Source organism: Tachypleus tridentatus, chromosome 1 (genome assembly GCF_004210375.1).
Source record: "Tachypleus tridentatus isolate NWPU-2018 chromosome 1, ASM421037v1, whole genome shotgun sequence".
Taxonomy (NCBI): domain Eukaryota; kingdom Metazoa; phylum Arthropoda; class Merostomata; order Xiphosura; family Limulidae; genus Tachypleus; species Tachypleus tridentatus.
Genome location: NC_134825.1, coordinates 18,140,504 through 18,168,102, shown reverse-complemented (window position 1 = coordinate 18,168,102; position 27,599 = coordinate 18,140,504). Strand labels below are relative to the sequence as shown.

The following is a 27,599-nucleotide window of genomic DNA, read 5'->3' as shown; positions in this document are numbered from 1 at the left end:
TTCTGTTATAGTCATTGATATAATGTTGGTCTAACCAAATTTCTGTTATAGTTATTAATATAATGTATTGGTCTAACCAATTTTTTGTTATAGCCATTGATATAATGTATTGGTCTAAACAATTTTTTGTTATAGCCATTGATATAATGTATTGGTCTAAACAATTTTTTGTTATAGCCATTGATATAATGTATTGGTCTAAACAATTTTTTGTTATAGTCATTAATATAATGTATTGGTCTTAACACTTTTCTGTTATAGTCATTGACATAATGTATTGGAACAATTTTTCGTTATAGTCATTGATATAATGTATTGGAACAATTTTTCGTTATAGTCATTGATATAATGTATTGGAACAATTTTTCGTTATAGTCATTGATATAATGTATTGGCCTAACCAGTTTTATGTTATAGTAATTAATATAACGTATTGGTCTAGCCAATTTTCCGTTATAGCCATTGATATAATGTAATGGTCTAGCCAATTTTCTGTTATAGTCATTGATATAATGTATTGGTATTACTAATTTTCTGTTATAGTTATTGATATAATGTATTGGTCTAACCAATTTTATGTTATAGTAATTAATATAATGTATTGGTCTAAACAATTTTTTGTTATAGTCATTGATATAATGTATTGGTCTAACCAATTTTCTGTTATAGTCATTAATATAATGTATTGGTCTTAACACTTTTCTGTTATAGTCATTGATATAATGTATTGGTCTAGCCAATTTTACGTTATAGTCATTGATATACTGAATTGGTTAAGCCAATTTTCTGTTATAGTCATTGATATAGTGTACTGGTCTAACCAAATTTCTGTTGTAGTAATTAATATAATGTAAGGTCTAAACAATTTTTTGTTATAGCCATTGATATAATGTATTGGTCTAAACAATTTTTTGTTATAGCCATTGATATAATGTATTGGCCTAAACAATTTTTTGTTATAGTCATTAATATAATGTATTGGTCTTAACACTTTTCTGTTATAGTCATTGACATAATGTATTGGAACAATTTTTCGTTATAGTCATTGATATAATGTATTGGAACAATTTTTCGTTATAGTCATTGATATAATGTATTGGAACAATTTTTCGTTATAGTCATTGATATAATGTATTGGAACAATTTTTCGTTATAGTCATTGATATAATGTATTGGTCTAGCCAATTTTCTGTTATAGTCATTGATATAATGTATTGGTATTACTAATTTTCTGTTATAGTCATTGATATAATGTATTGGTATTACTAATTTTCTGTTATAGTCATTGATATAATGTACTGGTCTAACCAAATTTCTGTTATAGTTATTAATATAATGTATTGGTCTAACCAATTTTATGTTATAGTAATTAATATAATGTATTGGTCTAAACAATTTTTTGTTATAGTCATTGATATAATGTATTGGTCTAACCAATTTTCTGTTATAGTCATTAATATAATGTATTGGTCTTAACACTTTTCTGTTATAGTCATTGATATAATGTATTGGTCTAGCCAATTTTCCGTTATAGTCATTGATATACTGAATTGGTCTAGCCAATTTTCTGTTATAGTCATTGATATAGTGTACTGGTCTAACCAAATTTCTGTTGTAGTAATTAATATAATGTATTGGTCTAAACAATTTTTTGTTATAGCCATTGATATAATGTATTGGTCTAAACAATTTTTTGTTATAGCCATTGATATAATGTATTGGTCTAAACAATTTTTTGTTATAGTCATTAATATAATGTATTGGTCTTAACACTTTTCTGTTATAGTCATTGACATAATGTATTGGAACAATTTTTCGTTATAGTCATTGATATAATGTATTGGAACAATTTTTCGTTATAGTCATTGATATAATGTATTGGCCTAACCAGTTTTATGTTATAGTAATTAATATAACGTATTGGTCTAGCCAATTTTCCGTTATAGCCATTGATATAATGTATTGGTCTAGCCAATTTTCTGTTATAGTCATTGATATAATGTATTGGTATTACTAATTTTCTGTTATAGTCATTGATATAATGTACTGGTCTAACCAAATTTCTGTTATAGTTATTAATATAATGTATTGGTCTAACCAATTTTTTGTTATAGCCATTGATATAATGTATTGGTCTAAACAATTTTTTGTTATAGCCATTGATATAATGTATTGGTCTAAACAATTTTTTGTTATAGTCATTAATATAATGTATTGGTCTTAACACTTTTCTGTAATAGTCATTGACATAATGTATTGGAACAATTTTTCGTTATAGTCATTGATATAATGTATTGGCCTAACCAGTTTTATGTTATAGTAATTAATATAACGTATTGGTCTAGCCAATTTTCCGTTATAGCCATTGATATAATGTATTGGCCTAACCAGTTTTATGATATAGTAATTAATATAATGTATTGGTCTAAACAATTTTTTGTTATAGTCATTGATATAATGTATTGGAACAATTTTTCGTTATAGTCATTGATATAATGTATTGGCCTAACCAGTTTTATGTTATAGTAATTAATATAACGTATTGGTCTAGCCAATTTTCCGTTATAGCCATTGATATAATGTATTGGTCTAGCCAATTTTCTGTTATAGTCATTGATATAATGTATTGGTATTACTAATTTTCTGTTATAGTCATTGATATAATGTACTGGTCTAACCAAATTTCTGTTATAGTTATTAATATAATGTATTGGTCTAACCAATTTTATGTTATAGTAATTAATATAATGTATTGGTCTAAACAATTTTTTGTTATAGTCATTGATATAATGTATTGGTCTAACCAATTTTCTGTTATAGTCATTAATATAATGTATTGGTCTTAACACTTTTCTGTTATAGTCATTGATATAATGTATTGGTCTAGCCAATTTTCCGTTATAGTCATTGATATACTGAATTGCTCTAGCCAATTTTCTGTTATAGTCATTGATATAGTGTACTGGTCTAACCAAATTTCTGTTGTAGTAATTAATATAATGTATTGGTCTAAACAATTTTTTGTTATAGCCATTGATATAATGCATTGGTCTAAACAATTTTTTGTTATAGCCATTGATATAATGTATTGGTCTAAACAATTTTTCGTTATAGTCATTGATATAATGTATTGGAACAATTTTTCGTTATAGTCATTGATATAATGTATTGGTCTAGCCAATTTTCTGTTATAGTCATTGATATAATGTATTGGTATTACTAATTTTCTGTTATAGTCATTGATATAATGTACTGGTCTAACCAAATTTTTGTTATAGTCATTAATATAATGTATTGGTCTTAACACTTTTCTGTTATAGTCATTGATATAATGTATTGGTCTAGCCAATTTTCTGTTATAGTCATTGATATAATGTATTGGTATTACTAATTTTCTGTTATAGTCATTGATATAATGTACTGGTCTAACCAAATTTCTGTTATAGTTATTAATATAATGTATTGGTCTAACCAATTTTATGTTATAGTAATTAATATAATGTATTGGTCTAAACAATTTTTTGTTATAGCCATTGATATAATGTATTGGTCTAAACAATTTTTTGTTATAGTCATTGACATAATGTATTGGAACAATTTTTCGTTATAGTCATTGATATAATGTATTGGAACAATTTTTCGTTATAGTCATTGATATAATGTATTGGAACAATTTTTCGTTATAGTCATTGATATAATGTATTGGCCTAACCAGTTTTATGTTATAGTAATTAATATAACGTATTGGTCTAGCCAATTTTCCGTTATAGCCATTGATATAATGTATTGGCCTAACCAGTTTTATGTTATAGTAATTAATATAATGTATTGGTCTAAACAATTTTTTGTTATAGTCATTGATATAATGTATTGGTCTAACTAATTTTCTGTTATAATCATTAATATAATGTATTGGTCTAGCCAATTTTCCGTTATAGTCATTGATATACTGAATTGGTCTAGCCAATTTTCTGTTATAGTCATTGATATAGTGTACTGGTCTAACCAAATTTCTGTTGTAGTAATTAATATAATGTATTGGTCTAACCAGTTTTATGTTATAGTAATTAATACAATGTATTGGTCTTAACACTTTTCTGTTATAGTCACTGATATAATGCATTGGTCTAAACAATCTTCTGTTATAGTCATTGATATAATGTATTGGTCTAACCAATTTTTTGTTACAGTAATTAATATAATGTATTGGTCTTAACACTTTTCTGTTATAGTCATTGATATAATGTATAGGTCTAAACAATTTTTTGTTATAGTCATTAATATAATGTATTGGTCTTAACACTTTTCTCTTATAGTCATTGACATAATGTATTGGTCTAAACAATTTTTCGTTATAGTCATTGATATAATGTATTGGCCTAACCAGTTTTATGTTATAGTAATTAATATAACGTATTGGTCTAGCCAATTTTCCGTTATAGCCATTGATATAATGTATTGGTCTAGCCAATTTTCTGTTATAGTCATTGATATAATGTATTGGTATTACTAATTTTCTGTTATAGTCATTGATATAATGTACTGGTCTAACCAAATTTCTGTTATAGTTATTAATATAATGTATTGGTCTAACCAATTTTTTGTTATAGCCATTGATATAATGTATTGGTCTAAACAATTTTTTGTTATAGTCATTAATATAATGTATTGGTCTTAACACTTTTCTGTTATAGTCATTGACATAATGTATTGGTCTAAACAATTTTTCGTTATAGTCATTGATATAATGTATTGGCCTAACCAGTTTTATGTTATAGTAATTAATATAACGTATTGGTCTAGCCAATTTTCCGTTATAGCCATTGATATAATGTATTGGTCTAGCCAATTTTCTGTTATAGTCATTGATATAATGTATTGGTATTACTAATTTTCTGTTATAGTCATTGATATAGTGTACTGGTCTAACCAAATTTCTGTTATAGTTATTAATATAATGTATTGGTCTAACCAATTTTTTGTTATAGCCATTGATATAATGTATTGGTCTAAACAATTTTTTGTTATAGTCATTAATATAATGTATTGGTCTTAACACTTTTCTGTTATAGTCATTGACATAATGTATTGGTCTAAACAATTTTTCGTTGTAGTCATTGATATAATGTATTGGCCTAACCAGTTTTATGTTATAGTAATTAATATAATGTATTGGTCTAAACAATATTTTGTTATAGTCATTGATATAATGTATTGGTCTAACCAATTTTCTGTTATAGTCATTAATATAATGTATTGGTCTTAACACTTTTCTGTTATAGTCATTGATATAATGTATTGGTCTAGCCAATTTTCCGTTATAGTCATTGATATACTGAATTGGTCTAGCCAATTTTCTGTTATAGTCATTGATATAACGTATTGGTCTAGCCAATTTTCCGTTATAGCCATTGATATAATGTATTGGTCTAGCCAATTTTCTGTTATAGTCATTGATATAATGTATTGGTATTACTAATTTTCTGTTATAGTCATTGATATAGTGTACTGGTCTAACCAAATTTCTGTTATAGTTATTAATATAATGTATTGGTCTAAACAATTTTTTGTTATAGTCATTAATATAATGTATTGGTCTTAACACTTTTCTGTTATAGTCATTGACATAATGTATTGGTCTAAACAATTTTTCGTTGTAGTCATTGATATAATGTATTGGCCTAACCAGTTTTATGTTATAGTAATTAATATAACGTATTGGTCTAGCCAATTTTCCGTTATAGCCATTGATATAATGTATTGGTATTACTAATTTTCTGTTATAGTCATTGATATAATGTACTGGTCTAACCAAATTTCTGTTATAGTTATTAATATAATGTATTGGTCTAACCAATTTTATGTTATAGTAATTAATATAATGTATTGGTCTAAACAATTTTTTGTTATAGTCATTGATATAATGTATTGGTCTAACCAATTTTCTGTTATAGTCATTAATATAATGTATTGGTCTTAACACTTTTCTGTTATAGTCATTGATATAATGTATTGGTCTAGCCAATTTTCCGTTATAGTCATTGATATACTGAATTGGTCTAGCCAATTTTCTGTTATAGTCATTGATATAGTGTACTGGTCTAACCAAATTTCTGTTGTAGTAATTAATATAATGTATTGGTCTAAACAATTTTTTGTTATAGCCATTGATATAATGTATTGGTCTAAACAATTTTTTGTTATAGCCATTGATATAATGTATTGGTCTAAACAATTTTTTGTTATAGTCATTAATATAATGTATTGGTCTTAACACTTTTCTGTTATAGTCATTGACATAATGTATTGGAACAATTTTTCGTTATAGTCATTGATATAATGTATTGGCCTAACCAGTTTTATGTTATAGTAATTAATATAACGTATTGGTCTAGCCAATTTTCCGTTATAGCCATTGATATAATGTATTGGTCTAGCCAATTTTCTGTTATAGTCATTGATATAATGTATTGGTATTACTAATTTTCTGTTATAGTCATTGATATAATGTACTGGTCTAACCAAATTTCTGTTATAGTTATTAATATAATGTATTGGTCTAACCAATTTTTTGTTATAGCCATTGATATAATGTATTGGTCTAAACAATTTTTTGTTATAGCCATTGATATAATGTATTGGTCTAAACAATTTTTTGTTATAGTCATTAATATAATGTATTGGTCTTAACACTTTTCTGTTATAGTCATTGATATAATGTATTGGTCTAGCCAATTTTCCGTTATAGTCATTGATATACTGAATTGGTCTAGCCAATTTTCTGTTATAGTCATTGATATAACGTATTGGTCTAGCCAATTTTCCGTTATAGCCATTGATATAATGTATTGGTCTAGCCAATTTTCTGTTATAGTCATTGATATAATGTATTGGTATTACTAATTTTCTGTTATAGTCATTGATATAGTGTACTGGTCTAACCAAATTTCTGTTATAGTTATTAATATAATGTATTGGTCTAAACAATTTTTTGTTATAGTCATTAATATAATGTATTGGTCTTAACACTTTTCTGTTATAGTCATTGATATAATGTATTGGTCTAAACAATTTTTCGTTATAGTCATTGATATAATGTATTGGCCTAACCAGTTTTATGTTATAGTAATTAATATAACGTATTGGTCTAGCCAATTTTCCGTTATAGCCATTGATATAATGTATTGGTATTACTAATTTTCTGTTATAGTCATTGATATAATGTACTGGTCTAACCAAATTTCTGTTATAGTTATTAATATAATGTATTGGTCTAACCAATTTTATGTTATAGTAATTAATATAATGTATTGGTCTAAACAATTTTTTGTTATAGTCATTGATATAATGTATTGGTCTAACCAATTTTCTGTTATAGTCATTAATATAATGTATTGGTCTTAACACTTTTCTGTTATAGTCATTGATATAATGTATTGGTCTAGCCAATTTTCCGTTATAGTCATTGATATACTGAATTGGTCTAGCCAATTTTCTGTTATAGTCATTGACATAATGTATTGGAACAATTTTTCGTTATAGTCATTGATATAATGTATTGGCCTAACCAGTTTTATGTTATAGTAATTAATATAACGTATTGGTCTAGCCAATTTTCCGTTATAGCCATTGATATAATGTATTGGTCTAGCCAATTTTCTGTTATAGTCATTGATATAATGTATTGGTATTACTAATTTTCTGTTATAGTCATTGATATAATGTACTGGTCTAACCAAATTTCTGTTATAGTTATTAATATAATGTATTGGTCTAACCAATTTTTTGTTATAGCCATTGATATAATGTATTGGTCTAAACAATTTTTTGTTATAGCCATTGATATAATGTATTGGTCTAAACAATTTTTTGTTATAGTCATTAATATAATGTATTGGTCTTAACACTTTTCTGTTATAGTCATTGACATAATGTATTGGAACAATTTTTCGTTATAGTAATTGATATAATGTATTGGAACAATTTTTCGTTATAGTCATTGATATAATGTATTGGCCTAACCAGTTTTATGTTATAGTAATTAATATAACGTATTGGTCTAGCCAATTTTCCGTTATAGCCATTGATATAATGTATTGGCCTAACCAGTTTTATGATATAGTAATTAATATAATGTATTGGTCTAAACAATTTTTTGTTATAGTCATTGATATAATGTATTGGTCTAACTAATTTTCTGTTATAATCATTAATATAATGTATTGGTCTTAACACTTTTCTGTTATAGTCATTGATATAATGTATTGGTCTAGCCAATTTTCCGTTATAGTCATTGATATACTGAATTGGTCTAGCCAATTTTCTGTTATAGTCATTGACATAGTGTACTGGTCTAACCAAATTTCTGTTGTAGTAATTAATATAATGTATTGGTCTAACCAGTTTTATGTTATAGTAATTAATATAATGTATTGGTCTTAACACTTTTCTGTTATAGTCACTGATATAATGTATTGGTCTAACCAATTTTCTGTTACAGTCATTAATATAATGTATTGGTCTTAACACTTTTCTGTTATAGTCATTGATATAATGTATTGGTCTAAACAATTTTTTGTTATAGTCATTAATATAATGTATTGGTCTTAACACTTTTCTGTAATAGTCATTGACATAATGTATTGGAACAATTTTTCGTTATAGTCATTGATATAATGTATTGGCCTAACCAGTTTTATGTTATAGTAATTAATATAACGTATTGGTCTAGCCAATTTTCCGTTATAGCCATTGATATAATGTATTGGCCTAACCAGTTTTATGATATAGTAATTAATATAATGTATTGGTCTAAACAATTTTTTGTTATAGTCATTGATATAATGTATTGGAACAATTTTTCGTTATAGTCATTGATATAATGTATTGGCCTAACCAGTTTTATGTTATACTAATTAATATAACGTATTGGTCTAGCCAATTTTCCGTTATAGCCATTGATATAATGTATTGGTCTAGCCAATTTTCTGTTATAGTCATTGATATAATGTATTGGTATTACTAATTTTCTGTTATAGTCATTGATATAATGTACTGGTCTAACCAAATTTCTGTTATAGTTATTAATATAATGTATTGGTCTAACCAATTTTATGTTATAGTAATTAATATAATGTATTGGTCTAAACAATTTTTTGTTATAGTCATTGATATAATGTATTGGTCTAACCAATTTTCTGTTATAGTCATTAATATAATGTATTGGTCTTAACACTTTTCTGTTATAGTCATTGATATAATGTATTGGTCTAGCCAATTTTCCGTTATAGTCATTGATATACTGAATTGGTCTAGCCAATTTTCTGTTATAGTCATTGATATAGTGTACTGGTCTAACCAAATTTCTGTTGTAGTAATTAATATAATGTATTGGTCTAAACAATTTTTTGTTATAGCCATTGATATAATGTATTGGTCTAAACAATTTTTTTGTTATAGCCATTGATATAATGTATTGGTCTAAACAATTTTTCGTTATAGTCATTGATATAATGTATTGGAACAATTTTTCGTTATAGTCATTGATATAATGTATTGGTCTAGCCAATTTTCTGTTATAGTCATTGATATAATGTATTGGTATTACTAATTTTCTGTTATAGTCATTGATATAATGTATTGGTCTAACCAAATTTTTGTTATAGTCATTAATATAATGTATTGGTCTTAACACTTTTCTGTTATAGTCATTGATATAATGTATTGGTCTAGCCAATTTTCTGTTATAGTCATTGATATAATGTATTGGTATTACTAATTTTCTGTTATAGTCATTGATATAATGTACTGGTCTAACCAAATTTCTGTTATAGTTATTAATATAATGTATTGGTCTAACCAATTTTATGTTATAGTAATTAATATAATGTATTGGTCTAAACAATTTTTTGTTATAGCCATTGATATAATGTATTGGTCTAAACAATTTTTTGTTATAGTCATTGACATAATGTATTGGAACAATTTTTCGTTATAGTCATTGATATAATGTATTGGAACAATTTTTCGTTATAGTCATTGATATAATGTATTGGAACAATTTTTCGTTATAGTCATTGATATAATGTATTGGCCTAACCAGTTTTATGTTATAGTAATTAATATAACGTATTGGTCTAGCCAATTTTCCGTTATAGCCATTGATATAATGTATTGGCCTAACCAGTTTTATGTTATAGTAATTAATATAATGTATTGGTCTAAACAATTTTTTGTTATAGTCATTGATATAATGTATTGGTCTAACTAATTTTCTGTTATAATCATTAATATAATGTATTGGTCTTAACACTTTTCTGTTATAGTCATTGATATAATGTATTGGTCTAGCCAATTTTCCGTTATAGTCATTGATATACTGAATTGGTCTAGCCAATTTTCTGTTATAGTCATTGATATAGTGTACTGGTCTAACCAAATTTCTGTTGTAGTAATTAATATAATGTATTGGTCTAACCAGTTTTATGTTATAGTAATTAATACAATGTATTGGTCTTAACACTTTTCTGTTATAGTCACTGATATAATGTATTGGTCTAAACAATCTTCTGTTATAGTCATTGATATAATGTATTGGTCTAACCAATTTTTTGTTACAGTAATTAATATAATGTATTGGTCTTAACACTTTTCTGTTATAGTCATTGATATAATGTATTGGTCTAAACAATTTTTTGTTATAGTCATTAATATAATGTATTGGTCTTAACACTTTTCTGTTATAGTCATTGACATAATGTATTGGTCTAAACAATTTTTCGTTATAGTCATTGATATAATGTATTGGCCTAACCAGTTTTATGTTATAGTAATTAATATAACGTATTGGTCTAGCCAATTTTCCGTTATAGCCATTGATATAATGTATTGGTCTAGCCAATTTTCTGTTATAGTCATTGATATAATGTATTGGTATTACTAATTTTCTGTTATAGTCATTGATATAGTGTACTGGTCTAACCAAATTTCTGTTATAGTTATTAATATAATGTATTGGTCTAACCAATTTTTTGTTATAGCCATTGATATAATGTACTGGTCTAAACAATTTTTTGTTATAGTCATTAATATAATGTATTGGTCTTAACACTTTTCTGTTATAGTCATTGACATAATGTATTGGTCTAAACAATTTTTCGTTATAGTCATTGATATAATGTATTGGCCTAACCAGTTTTATGTTATAGTAATTAATATAACGTATTGGTCTAGCCAATTTTCCGTTATAGCCATTGATATAATGTATTGGTCTAGCCAATTTTCTGTTATAGTCATTGATATAATGTATTGGTATTACTAATTTTCTGTTATAGTCATTGATATAGTGTACTGGTCTAACCAAATTTCTGTTATAGTTATTAATATAATGTATTGGTCTAACCAATTTTTTTGTTATAGCCATTGATATAATGTATTGGTCTAAACAATTTTTTGTTATAGTCATTAATATAATGTATTGGTCTTAACACTTTTCTGTTATAGTCATTGACATAATGTATTGGTCTAAACAATTTTTCGTTGTAGTCATTGATATAATGTATTGGCCTAACCAGTTTTATGTTATAGTAATTAATATAATGTATTGGTCTAAACAATATTTTGTTATAGTCATTGATATAATGTATTGGTCTAACCAATTTTCTGTTATAGTCATTAATATAATGTATTGGTCTTAACACTTTTCTGTTATAGTCATTGATATAATGTATTGGTCTAGCCAATTTTCCGTTATAGTCATTGATATACTGAATTGGTCTAGCCAATTTTCTGTTATAGTCATTGATATAACGTATTGGTCTAGCCAATTTTCCGTTATAGCCATTGATATAATGTATTGGTCTAGCCAATTTTCTGTTATAGTCATTGATATAATGTATTGGTATTACTAATTTTCTGTTATAGTCATTGATATAGTGTATTGGTCTAACCAAATTTCTGTTATAGTTATTAATATAATGTATTGGTCTAAACAATTTTTGTTATAGTCATTAATATAATGTATTGGTCTTAACACTTTTCTGTTATAGTCATTGACATAATGTATTGGTCTAAACAATTTTTCGTTGTAGTCATTGATATAATGTATTGGCCTAACCAGTTTTATGTTATAGTAATTAATATAACGTATTGGTCTAGCCAATTTTCCGTTATAGCCATTGATATAATGTATTGGTATTACTAATTTTCTGTTATAGTCATTGATATAATGTACTGGTCTAACCAAATTTCTGTTATAGTTATTAATATAATGTATTGGTCTAACCAATTTTATGTTATAGTAATTAATATAATGTATTGGTCTAAACAATTTTTTGTTATAGTCATTGATATAATGTATTGGTCTAACCAATTTTCTGTTATAGTCATTAATATAATGTATTGGTCTTAACACTTTTCTGTTATAGTCATTGATATAATGTATTGGTCTAGCCAATTTTCCGTTATAGTCATTGATATACTGAATTGGTCTAGCCAATTTTCTGTTATAGTCATTGATATAGTGTACTGGTCTAACCAAATTTCTGTTGTAGCAATTAATATAATGTATTGGTCTAAACAATTTTTTGTTATAGCCATTGATATAATGTATTGGTCTAAACAATTTTTTGTTATAGTCATTAATATAATGTATTGGTCTTAACACTTTTCTGTTATAGTCATTGACATAATGTATTGGAACAATTTTTCGTTATAGTCATTGATATAATGTATTGGCCTAACCAGTTTTATGTTATAGTAATTAATATAACGTATTGGTCTAGCCAATTTTCCGTTATAGCCATTGATATAATGTATTGGTCTAGCCAATTTTCTGTTATAGTCATTGATATAATGTATTGGTATTACTAATTTTCTGTTATAGTCATTGATATAATGTACTGGTCTAACCAAATTTCTGTTATAGTTATTAATATAATGTATTGGTCTAACCAATTTTTTGTTATAGCCATTGATATAATGTATTGGTCTAAACAATTTTTTGTTATAGCCATTGATATAATGTATTGGTCTAAACAATTTTTTGTTATAGTCATTAATATAATGTATTGGTCTTAACACTTTTCTGTAATAGTCATTGACATAATGTATTGGAACAATTTTTCGTTATAGTAATTGATATAATGTATTGGAACAATTTTTCGTTATAGTCATTGATATAATGTATTGGCCTAACCAGTTTTATGTTATAGTAATTAATATAGCGTATTGGTCTAGCCAATTTTCCGTTATAGCCATTGATATAATGTATTGGCCTAACCAGTTTTATGATATAGTAATTAATATAATGTATTGGTCTAAACAATTTTTTGTTATAGTCATTGATATAATGTATTGGTCTAACTAATTTTCTGTTATAATCATTAATATAATGTATTGGTCTTAACACTTTTCTGTTATAGTCATTGATATAATGTATTGGTCTAGCCAATTTTCCGTTATAGTCATTGATATACTGAATTGGTCTAGCCAATTTTCTGTTATAGTCATTGACATAGTGTACTGGTCTAACCAAATTTCTGTTGTAGTAATTAATATAATGTATTGGTCTAACCAGTTTTATGTTATAGTAATTAATATAATGTATTGGTCTTAACACTTTTCTGTTATAGTCACTGATATAATGTATTGGTCTAACCAATTTTCTGTTACAGTCATTAATATAATGTATTGGTCTTAACACTTTTCTGTTATAGTCATTGATATAATGTATTGGTCTAAACAATTTTTTGTTATAGTCATTAATATAATGTATTGGTCTTAACACTTTTCTGTTATAGTCATTGACATAATGTATTGGTCTAAACAATTTTTCGTTATAGTCATTGATATAATGTATTGGCCTAACCAGTTTTATGTTATAGTAATTAATATAACGTATTGGTCTAGCCAATTTTCCGTTATAGCCATTGATATAATGTATTGGCCTAACCAGTTTTATGTTAGAGTAATTAATATAATGTATTGGTCTAAACAATTTTTTGTTATAGTCATTGATATAATGTATTGGTCTAACTAATTTTCTGTTATAATCATTAATATAATGTATTGGTCTTAACACTTTTCTGTTATAGTCATTGATATAATGTATTGGTCTAGCCAATTTTCCGTTATAGTCATTGATATACTGAATTGGTCTAGCCAATTTTCTGTTATAGTCATTGATATAGTGTACTGGTCTAACCAAATTTCTGTTGTAGTAATTAATATAATGTATTGGTCTAACCAGTTTTATGTTATAGTAATTAATACAATGTATTGGTCTTATCACTTTTCTGTTATAGTCACTGATATAATGTATTGGTCTAAACAATCTTCTGTTATAGTCATTGATATAATGTATTGGTCTAACCAATTTTTTGTTACAGTCATTAATATAATGTATTGGTCTTAACACTTTTCTGTTATAGTCATTGATATAATGTATTGGTCTAAACAATTTTTTGTTATAGTCATTAATATAATGTATTGGTCTTAACACTTTTCTGTTATAGTCATTGACATAATGTATTGGTCTAAACAATTTTTCGTTATAGTCATTGATATAATGTATTGGCCTAACCAGTTTTATGTTATAGTAATTAATATAACGTATTGGTCTAGCCAATTTTCCGTTATAGCCATTGATATAATGTATTGGTCTAGCCAATTTTCTGTTATAGTCATTGATATAATGTATTGGTATTACTAATTTTCTGTTATAGTCATTGATATAGTGTACTGGTCTAACCAAATTTCTGTTATAGTTATTAATATAATGTATTGGTCTAACCAATTTTTTGTTATAGCCATTGATATAATGTATTGGTCTAAACAATTTTTTGTTATAGTCATTAATATAATGTATTGGTCTTAACACTTTTCTGTTATAGTCATTGACATAATGTATTGGTCTAAACAATTTTTCGTTATAGTCATTGATATAATGTATTGGCCTAACCAGTTTTATGTTATAGTAATTAATATAACGTATTGGTCTAGCCAATTTTCCGTTATAGCCATTGATATAATGTATTGGTCTAGCCAATTTTCTGTTATAGTCATTGATATAATGTATTGGTATTACTAATTTTCTGTTATAGTCATTGATATAGTGTACTGGTCTAACCAAATTTCTGTTATAGTTATTAATATAATGTATTGGTCTAACCAATTTTTTTGTTATAGCCATTGATATAATGTATTGGTCTAAACAATTTTTTGTTATAGTCATTAATATAATGTATTGGTCTTAACACTTTTCTGTTATAGTCATTGACATAATGTATTGGTCTAAACAATTTTTCGTTGTAGTCATTGATATAATGTATTGGCCTAACCAGTTTTATGTTATAGTAATTAATATAATGTATTGGTCTAAACAATATTTTGTTATAGTCATTGATATAATGTATTGGTCTAACCAATTTTCTGTTATAGTCATTAATATAATGTATTGGTCTTAACACTTTTCTGTTATAGTCATTGATATAATGTATTGGTCTAGCCAATTTTCCGTTATAGTCATTGATATACTGAATTGGTCTAGCCAATTTTCTGTTATAGTCATTGATATAACGTATTGGTCTAGCCAATTTTCCGTTATAGCCATTGATATAATGTATTGGTCTAGCCAATTTTCTGTTATAGTCATTGATATAATGTATTGGTATTACTAATTTTCTGTTATAGTCATTGATATAGTGTACTGGTCTAACCAAATTTCTGTTATAGTTATTAATATAATGTATTGGTCTAACCAATTTTTTGTTATAGCCATTGATATAATGTATTGGTCTAAACAATTTTTTGTTATAGTCATTAATATAATGTATTGGTCTTAACACTTTTCTGTTATAGTCATTGACATAATGTATTGGTCTAAACAATTTTTCGTTGTAGTCATTGATATAATGTATTGGCCTAACCAGTTTTATGTTATAGTAATTAATATAATGTATTGGTCTAAACAATTTTTTGTTATAGTCATTGATATAATGTATTGGTCTAACTAATTTTCTGTTATAATCATTAATATAATGTATTGGTCTTAACACTTTTCTGTTATAGTCATTGATATAATGTATTGGTCTAGCCAATTTTCCGTTATAGTCATTGATATACTGAATTGGTCTAGCCAATTTTCTGTTATAGTCATTGATATAGTGTACTGGTCTAACCAAATTTCTGTTGTAGTAATTAATATAATGTATTGGTCTAACCAGTTTTATGTTATAGTAATTAATACAATGTATTGGTCTTAACACTTTTCTGTTATAGTCATTGACATAATGTATTGGTCTAAACAATTTTTCGTTGTAGTCATTGATATAATGTATTGGCCTAACCAGTTTTATGTTATAGTAATTAATATAATGTATTGGTCTAAACAATATTTTGTTATAGTCATTGATATAATGTATTGGTCTAACCAATTTTTTGTTATAGTCATTAATATAATGTATTGGTCTTAACACATTTCTGTTATAGTCATTGACATAATGTATTGGTCTAAACAATTTTTCGTTATAGTCATTGATATAATGTATTGGCCTAACCAGTTTTATGTTATAGTAATTAATATAACGTATTGGTCTAGCCAATTTGCCGTTATTGCCATTGATATAATGTATTGGTCTAGCCAATTTTCTGTTATAGTCATTGATATAATGTATTGGGATTACTAATTTTCTGTTATAGTCATTGATATAGTGTACTGGTCTAACCAAATTTCTGTTATAGTTATTAATATAATGTATTGGTCTAACCAATTTTTTGTTATAGCCATTGATATAATGTATTGGTTTAAACAATTTTTTGTTATAGTCATTAATATAATGTATTGGTCTTAACACTTTTCTGTTATAGTCATTGACATAATGTATTGGTCTAAACAATTTTTCGTTGTAGTCATTGATATAATGTATTGGCCTAACCAGTTTTATGTTATAGTAATTAATATAATGTATTGGTCTAAACAATATTTTGTTATAGTCATTGATATAATGTATTGGTCTAACCAATTTTCTGTTATAGTCATTAATATAATGTATTGGTCTTAACACTTTTCTGTTATAGTCATTGATATAATGTATTGGTCTAGCCAATTTTCCGTTATAGTCATTGATATACTGAATTGGTCTAGCCAATTTTCTGTTATAGTCATTGATATAGTGTACTGGTCTAACCAAATTTCTGTTGTAGTAATTAATATAATGTATTGGTCTAACCAGTTTTATGTTATAGTAATTAATATAATGTATTGGTCTAAACAATTTTTTGTTATAGTCATTGATATAATGTATTGGTCTAACTAATTTTCTGTTATAATCATTAATATAATGTATTGGTCTTAACACTTTTCTGTTATAGTCATTGATATAATGTATTGGTCTAGCCAATTTTCCGTTATAGTCATTGATATACTGAATTGGTCTAGCCAATTTTCTGTTATAGTCATTGATATAGTGTACTGGTCTAACCAAATTTCTGTTGTAGTAATTAATATAATGTATTGGTCTAACCAGTTTTATGTTATAGTAATTAATACAATGTATTGGTCTTAACACTTTTCTGTTATAGTCATTGACATAATGTATTGGTCTAAACAATTTTTCGTTGTAGTCATTGATATAATGTATTGGCCTAACCAGTTTTATGTTATAGTAATTAATATAATGTATTGGTCTAAACAATATTTTGTTATAGTCATTGATATAATGTATTGGTCTAACCAATTTTTTGTTATAGTCATTAATATAATGTATTGGTCTTAACACTTTTCTGTTATAGTCATTGACATAATGTATTGGTCTAAACAATTTTTCGTTATAGTCATTGATATAATGTATTGGCCTAACCAGTTTTATGTTATAGTAATTAATATAACGTATTGGTCTAGCCAATTTTCCGTTATAGCCATTGATATAATGTATTGGTCTAGCCAATTTTCTGTTATAGTCATTGATATAATGTATTGGTATTACTAATTTTCTGTTATAGTCATTGATATAGTGTACTGGTCTAACCAAATTTCTGTTATAGTTATTAATATAATGTATTGGTCTAACCAATTTTTTGTTATAGCCATTGATATAATGTATTGGTTTAAACAATTTTTTGTTATAGTCATTAATATAATGTATTGGTCTTAACACTTTTCTGTTATAGTCATTGACATAATGTATTGGTCTAAACAATTTTTCGTTGTAGTCATTGATATAATGTATTGGCCTAACCAGTTTTATGTTATAGTAATTAATATAATGTATTGGTCTAAACAATATTTTGTTATAGTCATTGATATAATGTATTGGTCTAACCAATTTTCTGTTATAGTCATTAATATAATGTATTGGTCTTAACACTTTTCTGTTATAGTCATTGATATAATGTATTGGTCTAGCCAATTTTCCGTTATAGTCATTGATATACTGAATTGGTCTAGCCAATTTTCTGTTATAGTCATTGATATAGTGTACTGGTCTAACCAAATTTCTGTTGTAGTAATTAATATAATGTATTGGTCTAACCAGTTTTATGTTATAGTAATTAATATAATGTATTGGTCTTAACACTTTTCTGTTATAGTCACTGATATAATGTATTGGTCAAAAGAATCTTCTGTTATAGTCATTGATATAATGTATTGGTCTAACCAATTTTCTGTTACAGTCATTAATATAATGTATTGGTCTTAACACTTTTCTGTTATAGTCATTGATATAATGTATTGGTCTAACCAATTTTCCGTTATAGTCATTGATATAATGTATTGGTCTTAACACTTTTCTGTTATAGTCATTGATATAAGTATTGGTCTAACCAATTTTCTATTATAGTCATTGATATACTGAATTGGTCTAGTGAATTTTCTGTTATAGTCATTTATATAATGTATTGGTCTAACCAAATTTCTGTTGTAGTAATTAATACTATGTATTGATCTAACCAGATTTCTGTTATAGTATTAATATAACGTATTGGTTTAACCAATTTCTTGTTATAGTGATTAATATACTGTATCAGTCTAGCCAAGTATCTGCTATGTCTTAATTAAAAACTTTATTGGTCTAACTGATATGTTACGCTTTATTTACTATTTGTTCTCTAGTCACATGTTCAGATAATGGTTGTTCTTGGTTCCTGTTAGCCTTCATTTTATCTATAAGATCTTTCAGTTAACATTATTTCCATTGATTAATAAAAACATTAAATTAAACGTAATTTTTAATGTAAACTGATCTCGCCTGAAAACTTATTGACGGTAGAGCATTTTTGCATTTTTTGTCATCATATAAATAAAATAAAGTTTGAAGGAGAAACATGCACAATAGAGTAGTCGTATTTTAAATAAACAATAGAATAGTCGTATTTTAAATAAGCAATAGAATAGTTGTATTTTAAATAAAAATAGAATAGTCGTATTTTAAACAAACAATATAATAGTCGTATTTTAAATAAGCAATAGAATAGTTGTATTTTAAATAAACAATAGAATAGTTGTATTTTAAATAAACAATAGAATAGTCTATTTTAAATAAGCAATAGAATAGTCGTATTTTAAATAAGCAATAGAATAGTTGTATTTTAAATAAACGATAGAATAGTTGTATTTTAAATAAACAATAGAATAGTCTATTTTAAATAAGCAATAGAATAGTCGTATTTTAGATAAATAATAGAATAGTCGTATTTTATATAAACAATAGAATAGTCGTATTTTAAATAAAACGACGTTTTTACATCTTAGAAATGGTTTAAAACCTGTAGGTAAACAAACTTTATCAGAGTATTAATTTATTATTGTTCATAATTTAGATAGGCAACAACGTCCTACTAAGCCTTTTTCACATGATAACACAGGTATTCAAAAGCCGTTTAATGCACTCAAACGTCCTTCTATTCTAAACAATAAATATAGCTCTACGTGATAAATCACATTCTTATTTGCCTCCCATAAGTCTTTTTACACAACATTTTAATTTTCAACGTAGTTCCGCTAGTTGTACATTTTATTAGAAAATAGCTTGTAATATAAACGAAAAGGTCCTGAGGTTGAATTAATACTTCGCATGTGTGATACTATGAATGTAAACGAACTTTTAACAGAAAACAAGCCACACTTATTTCAATATTAAACAGAGGACAGACAACTTTTGCATTCACAATTGTTGCCTTCCTCTAACGGTCGATTTTTAGCTCTAAGATGAATCTTGTAATATTGCCTGGGAACTATACAGTGTTCGGAAAGTCACTGCGCACTTATATATTTATTAACAGACATGTTTCAATATAGAATACAGGAGGTAAATATGAATAATAATTATAAACAATGTTAAAAGTGACCCCCGTTGGTATCAATACAGGCTTGGATCCTTCTTATTTTGTTTCTAAACACCGCTATCAGTTGCTGGCTTGAAATAGAATGAATGGTCATATGATTACAAAACTGCACAGTGACTTTCAGAACACCCTGTAGATGACGCCCAAATCACAACGTGTCTTATTCTGAAAGTCTCCTGTCTGTTCAAACGTTAAAGATGTTTGTTACACTATATTTCTACTGCATTTTAATTCCTTAATCCCCACGAAAAGTGCAGTGATTCAAACATTATATTTCTACTGCATTTTAACTCCTTAATCCCCACGAAAAGTGCAGTGATTTAAACACTGTATTTCTACTGCATTTTAACTCCTTAATCCCCACGAAAAGTGCAGTGATTTAAACACTGTATTTTTACCTGCAATGTACAATATTTTACATCAAGTTCCCAATATAAATAAGAGGAGATTGCGTTATTAATACGTGAAACTGTGCTTATGGTGAAATCTTATTTATATTCATTGTGTTTATGTTCTATGATGTGCAGGACCAGAAGGCAGTACAGCATAACAACTATATTGTACCTTACTGATATTTCAAGTCGTTTTTTCTCATTAAAAATCTCAATAACGAAACTGAACTCTGATTGAAGGAAAATCGCCAAACCGACTGAAGCCAGAATGTGATATAACTGGAAAATGGTAGAGTTATAAATCGTGAAAGTTATTACTTCTTAAGAGAACATCATATCTCCATTTAACTAACCATCGTAACTTCATTGTGATAATAATTCTTTGTCAAATATCTGGTACGAAGCAGTCCTGATAAAGGTATAGTAATTATGATACAGCATAATGATGAGCAGTTTAATCCATCAGAATACATAATACACGTTTATCTTGAGACACATTGCAATAACGTTGTAACGTCTTTCAGGGATACAAAAAGTTAGTCTTAAGTCATGGGTGTTCTAATCTTTATGTGGATTATTTCATAAATCACGATAAAAACGTTTTGAATGAAAGATGGAGGCTTTAAAACAATATGTTCGAAACAATATTTCACGGGCGTTCTCTTTTTTTTTTTGTCTTTTAGAACATAATCCAACTAAGATAAGAAACAACTGCAACGTATATTTAAGCCCCTTGCACGTGGCCAAGCCCAGCTGAGATACCTTTCAATTTAAACCAGTAATCCTTCCCAATATGTCGTACTGTGACGAATTATCAGGAAAATCCTAGGTTTTTTATTCTTGACTCCAGAATTTATAAGTTAGATGATGTAGTTGCATTGAATATATTTTTAAACACTTATGAAGAAAGTAGAACTCAATTTTAACTGATTCAACTGGAAACTTTAATGTGTCATACATACAGGTAAGTTACACATTGTTAATCATAAAAATATAGCTTTACAATAATATCATAGGGTGATAAATATAGCACAGATGTGTTTAATGAGAGTATAACACGCTTTCGTGATCAGGCAAATATTATTCTATGTCAACATCATAGATGCTAATAAATAAAATAACTTTAACTGAGAATATGTGAAATATACCTTTACAGAACAATATTATATATACATGCAACTATTTAAGGACATGGCTGAAACTTATAAAATTAATTTTATATAGAAACTTAGATGTCATTCCCCAAATGCTGTTTAGTATTGGTGGTGACAGTTTATAGTATTGGGGTGACTGTTTAGTATTGGTGATGACAGTTTATAGTATTGGGGGTGACTGTTTAGTATTCGGGGTGACTGTTTAGTATCGGTGGTGACTGTTTAGTATTAGGGATGACTGTTTAGTATCAGGGGTGACTGTTTAGTATTGGAAATAACTGTTTAGTATTGAGGGTGACTGTTTAGTATTGGAGGTGACTGTTGAGTATCGGTGGTGACTGTTTAGTATCAGGGATGACTGTTTAGTATTGAGGGTGACTGTTTAGTATTGAGGGTGACTGTTTAGTATTGGGGTGACAGTTTAGTATTGAGGGTGACTGTTTAGTATTGGGGTGACTGCTGAGTATCGGTGGTGACTGTTTAGTATTGGGAGTGACTGTTTAGTTAATTTAATTATTTTCTATGATTCTATGAAAGACCTGACGTCAAGAGTAAAGTTATTTAGTTTTAATATCGATTGAAAGGAAAATAAATATATTTTATGCCAAACGCCTTTACAAGATCATAAAAGTACGCGGACCACTCACCAGTTGATATTTTGAGCGCTAACCGAACAGCGTACAGTGTCCAACTGTGATATCTATTATTGTACATGGAAGTGTCCAACTGTGATATTTCGCGCCCGCGTTATGCTGTCCCAGCCGTGGGATGTATAAATGACGGTCAATGTATTCGTTGGTTACACTGCTAAATTAGGGACGGCTAGCACAGATAGCCCTCGAGTCTTCCAAACAAACAAAATTATTGTACAGTATGATGTAAAATCGGTGTATTTTTACAGTCTTAAAAACCCGATATGCCTAAACTGAAATAGGATTTACGTCCCGAAACCCCAAACCCACAAACACTTTTCATTAGATGCCCAATCTAACTAAGCACAAAAGTTCGAGTTACTCATATGATACACACTTTTATTAAACCTCAGGCTGTCGAACTTTTGTGAATGATTACAGCTCCAAACAAAGTTGTCTGGATTTTAACAGTTTCTCATTAACAACATAAGTTTCTAACACACCCTGCATTGAGCACGTGTAACTTGAGTCGTGCCAAGTGATATTTCTGTCAAGGTACAAGGTAAAACGAATGCAAGCTTTTATTATTTCAGTCTTTCGTTCTTTCCTTAAATGACGTGGATGGTGATGGATTCATTCTTGTATTACCTTTATGACTTTGTATCTAACGTGACCTGCAATATATTCACTTCTATATGACTTGTGACTTCCGTACCTAACGTGACTTGCAATATATTCCCTTCTATATGACTTGTGACCTTGTACCTAACCTAATTTACAAGAAATTCATTTCTATAGGAAAATATATATGTAAAAACTCTACAAGTGGATTTTCTCGTCATCACTGATTCCTATAGAACTTGTGACCTCTGTAACTAACGTGACCTGCAAAAGATTCATTTTTATTTATCTTGTGTGACTTTGAGTCTAACGTGACCTGTATTAGATTCATTCTCTATGACTTATGATCTCTTTACCTAATGTGACCTATATTAGATTCACTTCTCTATGACTTATGATCTCTTTACCTAACGTGACCTACAGTAGATTCTCTTCTGTATGACTTATGTGACTTTGGGCTGAACGCTCTTGAAAAGTCACGTTAATCTTGAACTATTTATCCCCTGAGGTCGTTCCATTGTCACAGTAAATTTGAGTCCAAATATTAATTTGATAAAATTTCTTTGAACTTTTCTCTAAATAACTCAATGATATCCTTTGCACGTTTAAATCAATACTTATGAACGTATCCATAATATGTTATAGTGTTTTACGTGAATTAAGTTGAGACGATAATGCCACAAGAGAGCTGGAAGAAACTACATTAACGTACAAACGTTATGAGTATTGGATCTTATTAAAATTAAAGAAGCGGGTTTGACTTATTTCTTTTTCTTTTTGTACAGTTCAAAATGCATAATTTTTAATGAGATATTTCACTTACAAGTAGAAATTAGAAGTTGTAACCTTTCTTAATATAATTAGAGGTCTGGCGATACAGCAATAAGAAACGATAGTGTATGGTGAAATCGTAATAGAATTGTATCGATAACATGTCTGACGCGATAGTTTTTTGTCTTAATGAAATTTGTCACACTTTCAGCGAACCTTATAAGTATTTTGTACATAAAAGATCAAAATTTCTAATCAAGTATTCTTGTTAAAAAAGTTAATGTTTTAATACATGGCGCCAAAGTAGTCTCAGCCCTGAGGTTTTTGTTTAGAATTAAGCACAAAGCGACTCAATGGGCTATCTGTGCTCTGCCCACCACGGGTATAAATCGATTTTCTGTTGAGATTAAAAATAGTTTTCTTCATCTAAAAATTAACTCATTTCTTTTGTGCAATCTTTAAAACCTTAGAATAAATTTCCAACCTTTGTTTTGATAAATCTTCATATTTTATCTCTAATATTTGCTACTCGAATTTTATGTGAACTTAGTCAGTTTGACCAGCCTTGTAACCACCGTAAAAATACAAAATAAATCAAATGAATAATTTTTCTTTCTAGAATTAATTAAAATTGTAGAAGGAAATTATACTTGCTTAAACTAAATAGCTTAAAGCTCTTAACATAATACATTTGTTTCTAATTACGTTTTATTGTCACGACTTTATAACAAACGGTTGGTAAAACGTCTGCATCTAGATACTATGATATCACGACATCCTTATCTAAATAGGTAGTGCATAAGCCCTAAATATAATATAAAAGGATAGAAGTAACTTTGTAAATGTAAGCACAATCTATAATTTTATATAAAAATTCACATAAACATTTGGATAAATGTTTTCTTTGTGCATGAGAAATATATCAAGTTTAATTTTGAGTTAACTGAACATTTTTGTCCGAAAAATCTGTTTTGTTAACTTGTTGAGTTTTCCCACATTTTAATAATTCAAGAGCTATTTTCTAGTTTTCTTTTATATGACTTAAGGAAATTATTTAGCTAGCTAAGACAAACCGTTAATTATATGTCCCCTTTTTATGGTTTACAAGGAGGATATAACCCGTAGCATATGTAAAAGTTTATTTTCATACTAAAACTACGGATAAGGATATTGGCATGGAATCAAACCTCAGATTTTAGTGTTTCAAGTCAGTAAGCTTACCTTTGTCTCACCGAGGGACTAAAATCAGCATATAAAATCCATTTTTACATTTGTATCCAAGTTTCTATCATGTACGATTGATTTACAATTATCTATATTGAAATACTGTTATTTGTCATATAATATTAAACCCGAGCCAGAAACAATCATTTAACATCATATTAAGTTTATCATAACAAATGTTAAGAAACTCCTATAGCCATATTGGTGTTTATAAAGCAAATAATATTAATTATGAAAATGTTTGAGTTTTTAGGGTTTAAGCGTGCCTCCATGGTTAGTGTGTTTGTACTTTGAATCCAAGAATTTACAATTTAAATCCTGCTGCCACATAAATGCGCTCAATAATGTGAAACCACTGACTGATTCACGCTATCTCGCTATTCCCAAAAGACAAAATCGTTTTTTTTTTGTTTTGTTTTTTCAATTTCGCGCAAAGCTACTCGAGGACTATCTGTGCTAGCCGTCCTTAATTTAGCAGTGTAAGACTAGAGGGAAGGCAGCTAGTCATCACCACTCACCGCTAACTCTTGGGCTACTCTTTTACCAACGAATAGTGGGATTGACTGTAAAATTATAACGCCCCACGGCTGAAAGGGCGAGCATGTTTGGTGCGACTGAGATTCGAACCCGCGACCTCAGATTACGAGTCGAACATGCCAGGCCTGACAAAGAGTATCCCAAGAGTTTGCGGCGGGTACTGCTACTCACTTCCTTCTAGGTCAGTGCTTCTCAACCATCTATTTGTCACAAGCACTTTGCCGGCCTGTGGGATTTTACGAAAACAACAACAACAAAAAACGGACAGAATATTCATATATAAGTCGTAATGGTTGTTGATCAACCTTACATTTTAATTTTTCGTTAATGGTTAGTTTAGGGAAGTAGAGAGCTAGTCCCTAGTATCACAACTATCCCATTAGTTCAAAATTAGGGACGGCAATGATTACTTTTGTGTTAAAATTATAAAACAGCAAATGTATATGCAAAAACGGCTCGTTTGGGTTGAGAAAATATTTTACGATGAGGAGCGAACAACGTTTCGACCTTCTTCGGTCATCGTCAGGTTCACAAAGAAAGAGGTAACTGACCGGAAGCTGACCACATGTTTGGAAGGGGTTGTGTAACTAAGTGTCGGAATGTAGGGGCGGTGTTAGATGTTTGAATATATAATTTTATTATATTTAATATAAGTATAAAGGCGTTCCTTTATATTGATTTATTTTGGGTTTAAGTTGTTATATAAGTAAGGCTTCTTTAATTTTGCGTTTGTTTATGTTTGTTTCTTTATTTAGTATTTGAGTGTTTTCTATTGTTATGTTGTGTTTATTTTATTACAAAAGTGTTCTCCCCCTCCTCACAAAAAGAAAAGCAAAAAACGGTTTGAATATCTAGGTTAAAACGTCATCATTTTGGTAGGTGTGTTTCCAAAACAGAATTAAAGATGTTTGAGCGTTACATAGTCCTTAACACTGCTGTTAAATATTAGAATGATTACAACACATTATATTTAGTTCAATAAAAGAGTTTCTGAAAATGTTAAGGAAAACTGTAACTCCTAGTGTGAAAAGTAAACCGTAACTCTTTGTGTGAAAAGAAAACTGTAACTCTTTGTGAGAAACGAAAACTGTAACTCATTGTGTGAAACAAAAAGTGTAACTCCTTGTGTGAAATGAAAAGTGTAACTCCTTGTGTGTGAAACATGTGTTTCAGTGCAAAACAAAAACTCTTTCTCGAGTTATGATGTTAGAAAAAAGAGATTTAATAAGAGCAAAAGTAAAAATGATTGGAAACACAAATCAATGAAGACTTTACCTCGGCTACTGAAGTCGAGCTGCAGACGTTTTGTCTCATTTAGGATCAATAAGTCGTCTTCTGAGACTACTGGACTGGCTTCAAGGATCACTATGGACAATGCGAGAAGATAACTGTAATAAAAGATAAGGGAGTTAAACTTTATCTAAAGGGAGTTAAACGTCTTATTAATTAACAAATTGAGACACTGTGCCGGATCCACCCGTGGTGGGTCAAGGCGTTCGACTCGTAATCTGAGAGTCACTGGTTCGAATCCCAGTCGCACCAAACATGCTCGCCCTTTCAGCCGTGGGGGCGTTATAATGTGACGGTCAATCCCACTATTCGTTGGTAAAAGAGTAGCCCAAGAACTGGTGGTGGGTGGTGATGACTAGCTGCTTTCCCTCTAGTCTTACACTGCTAAATTAGGGACAGCTAGCGCAGATAACCCTCGAGTAGCTTTGTGCGAAATTCAAAAACAAACAAAACGCATTGCTAGATTAGGAACGGCTAGCACAGATTGGCTCGTGTAGCTTTGCGCGACATTCAAATCAAACAAAATCTTTTTTTGCGCGCTATTTGTTTTCTTTAACAGTTTCTTTACTAAAATAACAACATCTAAATCATAAACCGGCATCTCAAGAAATGTTACTGTTTAATTATCATAGTAA

The 27,599-nt window shown here is 28.0% G+C and overlaps 1 pseudogene across 1 annotated transcript in view; it reads right to left on the bottom strand.

Moving 5' to 3' along the window:
* Positions 1-27,599, bottom strand: part of LOC143244118 (uncharacterized) — a 271,994-nt pseudogene that overhangs the window by 232,705 nt on the left and 11,690 nt on the right. Inside the window, exon 2 of the transcript XR_013024901.1 lies at positions 26,950-27,062. The product of XR_013024901.1 is annotated as an uncharacterized LOC143244118 (transcript). The remainder of the gene's footprint in view (positions 1-26,949; positions 27,063-27,599) is intronic.